We start from the raw sequence: 11,393 nt of genomic DNA on the forward strand, positions 1-11,393 counted from the left end.
TTTAGTCATCGAGTAGGGACATCAACAAATTAAGACATGAGAAGTTCTTCCAACGATTTAGTATCAAAATATCAAAGCACTAGTTAGCTATGGTGGAGTGGACATGACCCTCTTGCCAGAGTTTATTAAAAGTGCACATCAAAAGAGCGAAATGTCAGACCCTAACTTGGAACCAGGCAGGCACAGCGAACACAAGTTTATCTTTGCCAGAAATTCATGGGTGAAAAAATTCAGAAAGTTAGAATTCAAATGGTCAGAAGGTGAACTCATAGCACAGGAACTATTAGACGTGTTGTTGAAGGGGCCCAGACGAGATGATGATGATGACCCTGAATTTGCTAATCTTGTGGATTACACTTTGAATATGAAATTTAAAAGATTACGACCAGCTGTGTTTATTTATAAAACTTGCAGTAAAAGCCACTCTTCTTTATTGCGAATTTGCATGAGAAATTTAAGAGAAGGGTGATTTTCATTCAGGAACTTGTCGTTCCGATGCTGTTAGTTATTATGTAGAGTTATTGTCTTAAAAATATTCTCCATTATTAAAATGGCATCAAAATTTAAATTTTTCAGTTGAAAGAATTTGTACCCTGATAAAACATGCCATGCATTTAAATGCAGTATTTTCTTTGTTTCTAGGGGCCTTGCGCAAACTCCTTGGTCTTAAATAAACTTTGATAAATAAAAAGTTATGTCATCTTTTTAAAAACATAATTCGTATAATTATAGTTGTTATAGAAGCACTTACAAGCAATATTATATTTATGTTGCTACTTAAGTAGCTCAATTAGGCATCGGTAGGTAAGTAAAACCAAATTTCCTGACTCGTTCAGCACTAGTATTCTTTCAATATAGCATCGCAGTGCATTCTTCCTTTATCATCGTGTGTTTCATACAGTACGTCATGGATGACAAAATTATAAGTAGGGCTATTATGAAAATAATAACCAAAAGATTAAGACCATTAATCTCTCAGTCACGTCCTGGTCACGTGATGAGACAATGGAGGATCACGATCCCTCGATAGAAGTTAATTATGGGGGAAAAAGAAAAATAAGACGATCATTACCGTCACTATCATTATCACTATCTCCCTCTCTCATATCCTAGCTATAGTGGAGAGCTCTATTTGTAAAAAAAAAATCGTTACCTAGAGAAATATTGATACCTTATGGAGGCAATTCATTCACCCCATTGGTTTTTCTTTCACTACAATCTTTCCTCATATGTCCCTCTCATTATTAATTTTTATTATATATTTCATTTTCCCCAACCTTGTAACTGGCTGATCAACAGCCAATCAGGAGCGTCGTAAGAGGCGGGACTGTAGGTACTCTAGCCAGATGCACGGGTGCCGTGAATTAATTAACTAACTACCTTATTTGAAAGTTCGACAGCCGTTTTTCCGCCTTCGCTGAAAATAATTCACAGCCGGCCCTGGAAGTAAATCCTAATGTAAAGTATCTCAGGTTTGTATATTGTGTATATATGGTTTCACATGCATTTTTTTCATGCAAATGGTAAGAGATTTAACTGAGTTCCTTATACTGATAGGCACTGTAATTGCAAGGAGTATTACTTTTGCCTTAAATCTAATGAGTAAATCATAATTTTATATTCTGTGTGTATAGCGTACAGCCCGGAACTAAATATTTGATTTAATGTTTAGTTCTCCGAACTCTTTTTAATTTAATTTAAACAGAGTCACTGATTTAAACATGCAAGTTTTCTTAAAATCAGAATAAAAGTGTACCTAGGGACCTACCATGTTTTCTTTTGCTGGTAGGTAGTATCTGAAAATCATGCGACTTACGGATTTTGTAATATCTGATCTCGTAGAACGAACGTCATTTCCTGAAAGTAATATAATATCAATTCATAGAATTCATCAGAACCTGCGCCAAACTCCTTGGAAACTCTTATCGTCAGTTCTTTCATATTAAGTCAAATAACGTCAAAATATGTTAGGATATTGTTGGAGCCTGAATCACGTGAATTTTCAGCCCAGTCTCCGAGAGTCCAACTGCAAGACCAAGTTCCAACTTCCAAGTTACTTGCCAAGTTGCCTATGCCAAATTACCAATAAAGTTGCCAGTTGCCGCCTTGAATCTGTGACGAATAGAGTAACTGTGCTGAATCTGTGCTAAGAAGACCGACTGTGTTGTAGTATGTTGACTAGATTGGAATCGAATGTAAGTTTTAACCAAAGTCATAAGTACCCATTTTATATGTTAATAGATTGGAATCCAGTGTAAATTTTGATCAAATACACAAATAGCCCTTTGATTTGTAGATTGGTTAGCCTAATTCAAAACTAGTAAAAACAACCAACAAAATACCTAGGCTAGGAGTGTTGTCCAAATATTGAAGCTTCATTGTGGCTGTTTCGGGCATTTTAGAAAATTGTCCGTTAACAAGTAAGAAATCAGAACGATGTAGTCAAAGAAACTGCCTAAAAATATCGTTAGTGGCCCAACCATTTGTTAATAGCCATAATGGGTCCAGGACGGTTTCATAGGGACAATTGTATACCATAGGTAGGTACTCGTTTAAAAAAATCGTTTATTAGGATGACAGTGAACTTTTTATATCAGTAATTCAGGGTTAGGTTCAGTGGCGATTTAAGGTGGGGCCCCTCCTGGTCACGTGCCCCTTCATGGAAATGAATAATGGAACGTGGTTTTCTTGATATAAATCATTAGGCAGGGAATATTTTGCAGAGTCACGGCAGATTATGCATTTGAATATTTGGCTGGCATTTCTGGTGCATATGCGCAGTGATTATTTTGTGACATTTTTTTTCCTAGGCTAGTTGCATTTAATGGGATAAACCAAACAACAAACAAACAAGGTTGTTTTGTTTGGCCAGCTTTTGTTCTAAAGCTGGGAACCAGCAAGAAATAAGTCAGAAAAAAATGGTAACAAGCGGCTTTAGGGTTACTTGTTAGTCGAACAAACAAAATAACTGGTTATTCAATATAAAACCTAACCTAACCCACTGGCTTTGAATGGTGCGAAACACTTCCGATACATTCGTGGTTATGTCATCATTGGCGGTACCCAACTGTGATTGTGCACCAATATGTAGCCTGCTGTGAGATGGCAGAATATCTACTCCAAAAATATTAGCTATTAGTAACAAATCATTGTGGTAAAACTTTACGATAGGTGCACGACCTGATTCCCTCATGTCACCGACCAGGACAGGTTCTTCATTCATACATAGACTTAACCTTTCCTATAATGCTAGGTTGGACCTAAACAAATCTTACTTAACTAACCTAACCTACCTAAGCCACCATGTCGTAACCTGGATCTCCCAAAAACGTGGTAACCTTTCCTAGTCAGCGCTGTAAGGAATCATGCCGAAAAACTATTGTAAAGTTTTACCGTATATAAATTATATATATAAAATATATATTATTTTATATTATATATAAAATATATATATATATATATAATACATATATATTATATAGGGATCTATATATATATATAGATTATATATATATATATATATTATAGATATATATATATATATATATATATATATAGATATATATATATATATAATATATATATATATATATATAATTATACTATATATATGATATTATATATATATATATATATATATACATATATATATATATATATATATATATATATATACATATTATATAGATACATATATATATATATATATATATATATATATATACTAATATATATTATATAATATATATATATATATATATATATATATATGATATATATATATATATAGATATATAGTATATATAATATATATACTATATATAATAATATTATACATTATTATATATATATATATATATAGTATATATATATATGTATATATATATATATATATATATATATATATTATATTATATATATTTATATGTATATAATATATATATATATATATATATATATATATATATATATATATATATATATATATATATATATATATATATATATATATATATGTATATCATATATATATATATATATATATATATATATACTATATATATATATATATATATATATATATATGAGTACTATATATATATATTATATATATATCATATATATATATATATTATATATATATATATACATATACATATACATATACATATATATATTGCTACGTCTATAGAACGCTCGCCTTCCCAGCAGAGTTTTAGTGATATTTTAATTATAAAAGTAGCAGCCATGCCTTCTGCTGAAGCGACTGTTGTTGGGAGAGTGTTATGTCGTAGGGAAGATATTTCCGGTCTGACGGAAGCTTTAGGGTAAGAGAGGCAAGTCACAAGAGTAGCTAGGCTTCGAGATGGATTTTAGGGACTTCTACAATAAGACCTATTTTCCTTCCCAATTTGCTGGCGTTGTGTTTACCACCGTTCAGGCGATGCTCGAGGCAGTCTTTGGAAGCCCCGTGATTCAAAAACAACGAGTATCGATCTCAGTCAACTGCAGTCGGTAGTCCAGGACAGATGTCCACCCGGCCAGCCTCCCAAACTTAGGCCTTACCCACGACGTATGGTGGACCACGAACCCCAGACCTGAACAGAGGTCAGGCGCATTCTTCTACAAGGATACACTGAATATTGCATAAAGGTACGTCTGAAAGTGTAAACTTCAACCCAGCACCTTTTTTACTACCATACGACTCTTGCTAAATTCATTTTCAATTCTCATTTTTACCCCTTCTATATCAAAAGCCCTTTGCCTCATCGGGCCACGTGCTCCCCTTGTGACTTGTTAAGGACCCAGCTTTCGTGCATACCTCAGTGAACCATTCGAGTTTACCTTCCCCAATGTTAGAGAATTAATCAGCCTTAATCAAAGCAAGAAGTCATTTTTCCTTTTATCTTGTTTAATCTGGGATTCTTTTCCAGATTCCATGAGTCACGTGCCGTCTCTCTGCCCGCAAGTGTGCATTACCCCAAGTGTATGAAAACCAGCTACAACAGCTCCAGTGGAGCCATCATTTACCTTTTTCTCCAGCCCAGCAGGGGCCTTTTTGTAAATAAATAGCTTTAAGTAACGAGCTGAGTTTTCTGGCGACCTTCCTCTAAAGAAATTAATAATAAACTATCAGTTTACGGTAAGTTAAAGCAATTCCCTCTTGAAATCCCTCAATCACTTCCGTTTACGTATCTAGCCTCTCTCAAGGCCCGCTATATACGTAAAAATATATACATATATACATATATATTTATATATATATACATATAGATATATATATCTATATATATATATATATATATATATATATATATATATATATATATATATATATATATATATATATATATATATATATATATATATATATATATATATATATATATATATATATATATATATATATATCTATATATATATATATATATATATATATATATATATATATATATGAACTTATCTGTATAGAAAATTCATGTGTAAGACATAACGGAAAATCGACTATATGTGTTGTGCTTAGCTTTGTGTGATCAAAGAGTAACGATCAGATGGATATCGCTGATTCATCGAATGCCCATATGTTTGTTGGTGGCGTGGCGTGGCGTGGGTGATTCAAATGAGTGCCATACATCGAAGACCCATTGGTTCCTTTCAATTATAAGAGGCCAATCAGCTTAGACCTGTGCCCCAAACAAGTTCAGTTTGAAAAGTTAAGAGTCAATATGGAATTAGTGGTCGACGGGTCAGGGTGCGTCTCAAAGACAGTGGTCGGCGCGTGTCGCCTTAGAGTACCTTCCCACTATATAATAATCATTTAATTAGTAGCTTATTATTAGCAACAGGGCCCTGTGTAACTATTAAGGAAGGAAATAGCCACGTTAATTTTAATTTTATCTTACGCGTTTCATTGTACTGGTAGAACCCTTGTATGATCGAAAATCAGGTCATATAAATTGGTGTCAGTTGTGGGGTCTTGCCAGTGCATAATAATTAACAGCGTAATTGTGAAGGTGAAATAAACAATGCAAACTCAGAGAAAAGCGGCGCGTGATGGCGGGAGTGCCAGTACTAGCAGCACCAGTGCTAACAATAACAGTGCCGAGAAAAAGGAAAGTGTGAATGATCCGTCAGTGGCAACAATTATCCAACGCGCTGTAGAAGAGTTACACAAATACGCAAACTAAAAAGCCCGTCGACCCACCCACAATTTCGGCCAACGTCGCGTCATTCACGCAAGTGTGATCAGATGGAAAAGTAGAAAATCTGCCAGTGCTAGATGGATCCGTGCCTGAGTTTGATAACTTACGCACTGGTGAAGGCTTCCTTTCGATCGAGACCTTTATAAAGTGTGTTGAAAACGCCACAATTGGTTGGACAGATAGAGAAAAGATTGTGCAAGCGAAATAGAAGACCATCAGTAATGCAGCACGACAAATCAGGAGCTGGGACGTCCATTATTCGGTGGACTGGGGTACTTTTAAACAGCACCTCACTCAGCAGTTTGCCCTACATCGAGAGGAGAAGATGGAGCTAATGGAAGCTTATGACCCCAGGTTGGGGGTGGGAGAGTCGATTTCAGCTTTCTACTATCGCGTCGGTGAGGACTATGAGTCCCTCACCCCTGACGAAGACCAGACTGTAGAGGGAAAAGAAAACTTCTGTCGACGCATGCTGAAACGAATTCTTCCCACTTCCGTAGTGGGATTTCTTGTTGACAACAAGAGGCCCTTACACACCTTGCTGTTGAAGGTACAACAACTATTCGACCACAGACGACGCCAGCAAACAAGGATGGGGCCACAGGCCACCTCCCAACCGGTTGTTGCAACGGTTAACCAATCTGACCCAGCGAATCCTCAGCCAGCCTCACCCACCATCCAGGGGGCCGGGTCACGCACCCAGGGGCCTCGAAGAGGCAAGGGGAAAACAGCCGGGAATTACACGGTTGGCCGTTGCTGGGGGTGTGGGAGAGAGGGCCACCTGAGGGCCCGGTGCCCCTCTTTCATCGAGCCACGACGTTGTTTTCGATGCAAAGCAACAGACCACCTCGTGAGCGCTTGTTCAAAAAACGACGACGGCCAGCGGAACGTTTCCCCCTCACCAAGGAGAGGAAGGGGAAGGCAGCGTGGAGGAGGAGTCGGGAGGACCCCTGACTACACCCACGGCCGCCGGGTCCAAACAACGACCGTGTCCCCAGTAGGACAAGGGACGCCTTGTCGAGGAGGAGGGGAAGTCAGCCAACCCCTCGAGAAGTAGTGGATAGCCCTCCCCCACCCGTTGCTGCCCATGCCCGGTTGTTCAAGGTGCCAGGAGAGACGGTAAGGCAAGAGCTTATCTCCCACCCTCAATCCACGAAGGAAGCCGTGGTGCCGATCGTGCAAATCTGGGTAGGGGAGCGACAGGGAAGGGCGTTGATCGACACTGGTGCAAGTGTCTCTGTTAGAAGAACACCTGGTGACAGGATTGGTGCAGCCGATGGAAGGTTCTTTGGTTTTAAGTACTGCAGGTGGTCATCGTATGGTAACCCAGAGGGCTGTGAGACAACAGGTAACCATCGATGGGCGAGTGGTGACACATACCTTTTATGTAGTGCCAGCATTACAAGTAGAAAGAATTTCAGTTATTTTAGGAATTGATTTGTGGATAGGAACGAAATAATAGTGGCTGGCACAGCCGGGAAAGGGATCGAGGTATATTTAAAGGGACAAAGAATCCCCACAGAGGGGGAGAGACCGAGGTGCCTACGAGTCTCCCTTAAGTCGAAGGGAGCTGCAGGAAAAGTAACCGCTGCCCCAGAGGTGGGAGATGTGGCACCACCCCGGACTGTCTCATCCCTCGCCGTGACACCCTCACGGAGCATACCGGAAGGCACTTTAGTTATGATCAGACCCATAACAAATGGGACGATTTTATCATTCCGGGTCTGAGTGAGGTAATACTGGGCGAAGTTAATGTGCCATTTATGAATGTCAGTGACCAGTGTATCGTACTAGACAGCGAATTGATATGCGACCTTGAACCTTGTGAAATAGCAGATGCTTCTTACACTCTCGCGACCTTGGGTAGCACGTGTCAAGGTTGCAGTGAGGAACGTCTAAGTAGACTCCTCCTCACAGCTGGTGGGTCTACCCCTGTTACTTATCAGAATATTGTCAAGGAAATCGTAGAAGGTTATCAAGATGTAATCGCGATTGGCGACGAAACCCCAGGCAGAGTAACTAGTTTTCCTTTTGTTATAGAAACCAGGAATCATCCACCCATAAAATCTAAGCCTTATAGAATACCAGTTTGTTATCAGCGGGAAGTGGAGAACAAGATTAATAAATTAAGGGAACAAGGGACAATTAGAGAAAGTGAATACCCCTGGGCCTCGCCAATCGTGATGGTTAAAAAGAAGGATGGTTCTCTTAGGCTATGTGTTGATTATAGAAAGTTGAATAGTATCACAAAAGACAATGCATTCCCACTGCCCTCTATCGAAGAGTTGTTAATTAAGGTCAGGGATAGTAAATTCTTCACCACCTTAGATTTAAAGTCAGGTTATCATCAAATCCCTATAGACGAGAGTAGCAAGGAAAAGGCAGCCTTTATAGCTAATGATCAATTGTTTGAATATAATTACCTCCCTTTTGGGGTAAAGAATGCTCCTGCTCATTTTTCATGTGTTATGATGTCCGTATTAGCTCCGCTATTAGGACATAGCATGTTTGTTTATTTAGATGACATAATCATAATAGGGGCTACAGTGGAAGACCACAAGAAGAACATTATTGAAGTTTTAAAGCGACAGGGGATAAAAATTAATCTAACCAAATGTAAATTCTTTCAGCAAGAAGTTGAATTTTTGGGGCACATCGTAACATCTGAAGGCCTTAAGCCTTGTGCTGATAAAGTAGCAGCAATTAGAGAATTTCCCCGACAGTAAAATAGCGAGACCGCTAGATTCATTGAGAAAGCAGAAAGATTTTCATTGGGAACGGGAGGAAGAAATGGCCTTTCAAGAACTAAAGATTTCACTCACTAGTAATGAACTATTAGCTTATCCAAAGTTCGATCAAGCATTTGTAGTAACCACTGATGCGAGCAGTATAGCTATCGGGGGATTGATTTCTCAAGTTGACGATGCAGGGAATGAAAAGCCGATTTGTTTTGCATCACGAGCATTGAAAGGAGCAGAGAAGAATTACAGTACCTTCGATAGAGAGGCATTGGCTATTCTATGGATGCTGGAGAGACATCGCTACTTTTTACTAGGGCATAAAGTCAAAATTAACACATCATCGCCCATTGAGAGATTTATTCAAGAAAGGGGATTTGACCACTCGACACGCTCGGATAGAACGGCTGTTAGAGTTTGATAGTGTGGGAATTGAACATATAGCAGGGAAAACAAATAAAGTAGCGGATGCCCTCTCCAGAAGTGCCATAATGGGAGTTACAAATCGAGCAGCAAAGAGAGAGGAACAACGACGGAAGAAGCAGTTGCATGAGTCAGAGGCAGCCGATGTGGAAAACGGGAATAACTCAGGAACTCCAGAGTTAGGGAGAGAGAGAAGGGAAATGAGTCGTGGGAGCGAAAGGGCTGACCCTCCTAGGGGGTCAGCAAGCGAATGCCCTGGGAGTGAAAATGAGTGTGTGATTGATTTGTGTGGTTGGAGTGTTGGAGAGGTGATAAGGGGTCAGAAGTCCGAGCCATGGATCGGGCAGGTTAGGGCTTATGTAAGGGGTGCGAGTAACGAGTAACGAGTTTCCCGATTTCCTAAAGGTGCCCAGAAGTATGTTCTTCATTGAAGGAGATATTTTGTTTTGTAAATATGAGAAGAGACCGGGCGATATCCGATCTCGCGTCGTCCTTCCTCCCTCTTTGGTAGAGAAAGTCATCCACATGATACATGTAAGTGCTTATGCAGGACATATAGGTATAGAAAGGTCCCTCAGGAGGGCACGAGAATACTTTTTTTGGATAGGAATGAGAACAGACATTACAAAATTATCAGCCAGTGCCACATATGTAATACCATGAAAAACCACAAACACTCCATTCCAAAGGCTCGCATGTGGCCAGTAGAGCCAATTAAATTTAACAGAGTGCATATCGATGTCGTAGGACCCTTCCCTCCTGGAGACGGGCAGTTCAAATATGTGTATGATGGTGGATGTGTTCAAGCGTTATACGCACACCTATGCAATGGTGGATAAGACCGCAACATCGGTTGCCAGAGCTTTGTGTTCATTCATAACGAAATTCAGCTGTCCTCGTACTCTAATCAGTGATAATGGGCGTGAGTTTGTTAATGAAGTGATAAAAGAGCTGACAAAATTATTTAATGTGGAACATTTCACGATCGCATCCTACCGGCCTTCAGCCAATGCGTTGAATCCCATAATAGAGAAGTGACAAATATTTTGAAATATTTAGTGGCAGACAGTCCGAATCAGTGGGCAGAGATGTTGCAAATGGCGGAATTTGCACTTAATACTGCGTATAACAGTTCCATAAGAGATACCCCGTATTTTTTAGTGTATGGACAGGACCCTTCATTGCCATATACTGTGATCATGGACCCTAGAACTTTACCGTTATATAGTGTCGAGCAACACCGGGTGATGTTCTGTAACCTAACCTGAAGAGTATTTCAGATAACGCAGAAACTTCTGTTGAGGGCAAATGAAAAGTATCAGACGCAATATGATCACGATTCCGCACACCAAACGTCTAAGATACAAATAGGGGACAGGATCTATTTGAAAAGACTGCAGCCGAAGAAACATAAACTTGAGCCCGCCTATCTAGGTCCATACCACGTGAAAGAAATTAAAAACGACACTGCTGTGATAAAGCATATTAGGACTGGTGCCCAGGGCGAGTACCACTTATCACACATGCATCCCGTCAGAGAAGATGTCCTGATGTGGGCATCTGAACAAACCGTACCCCCATTTCCGGGACTGCCTGGTTACCTGGGAGAGGAGAGTGAAGATGATATACAAGCATGTCTAGGGATCATTAACGGTGCGCCCGACGTGCATACCAAGACGAAGGTCACCCCACCCGCAAAATATTTTGGGGTTCACCCCCCCCGTTGGGGTTTTTTTCTGAAGTATGAACATTATCTAAACGTATCTTTGCACCAACCTGCCGTGTTCCTTTTTAATCTTTTATTTTGATTTTGTGATGATACCTTTTCGTGCATAAATTGAGACAAATCATACTTTCTGTTTCCTTATTGTGTTTGTACAAGTTCTTTGGTCTTGATGATTGATAGTAATCTGTTTGTTTTATTGTTTTTTTAACCACAGGTTTTTGTACTATCTGTTCATTTTGTTATTTTTTTTGAACTGCAGGTTTTGTGCTCCAATTTTAAGAAGAATGTAATGTGTTTTTAATG

General features: G+C 39.0%; 1 protein-coding gene across 1 annotated transcript in view; it reads left to right on the top strand.

Moving 5' to 3' along the window:
• The first annotated feature begins 1,803 nt into the window (after positions 1-1,803).
• Positions 1,804-11,393, top strand: part of LOC135216720 (protocadherin Fat 3-like) — a 750,169-nt gene continuing 740,579 nt past the window's right edge. Inside the window, exon 1 of the mRNA XM_064252180.1 lies at positions 1,804-2,195. The gene's annotated coding sequence lies outside the window, so the exon portion shown is untranslated. The remainder of the gene's footprint in view (positions 2,196-11,393) is intronic.

The sequence above is a fragment of the Macrobrachium nipponense genome, chromosome 6 (genome assembly GCF_015104395.2).
Source record: "Macrobrachium nipponense isolate FS-2020 chromosome 6, ASM1510439v2, whole genome shotgun sequence".
NCBI classification, from domain to species: domain Eukaryota; kingdom Metazoa; phylum Arthropoda; class Malacostraca; order Decapoda; family Palaemonidae; genus Macrobrachium; species Macrobrachium nipponense.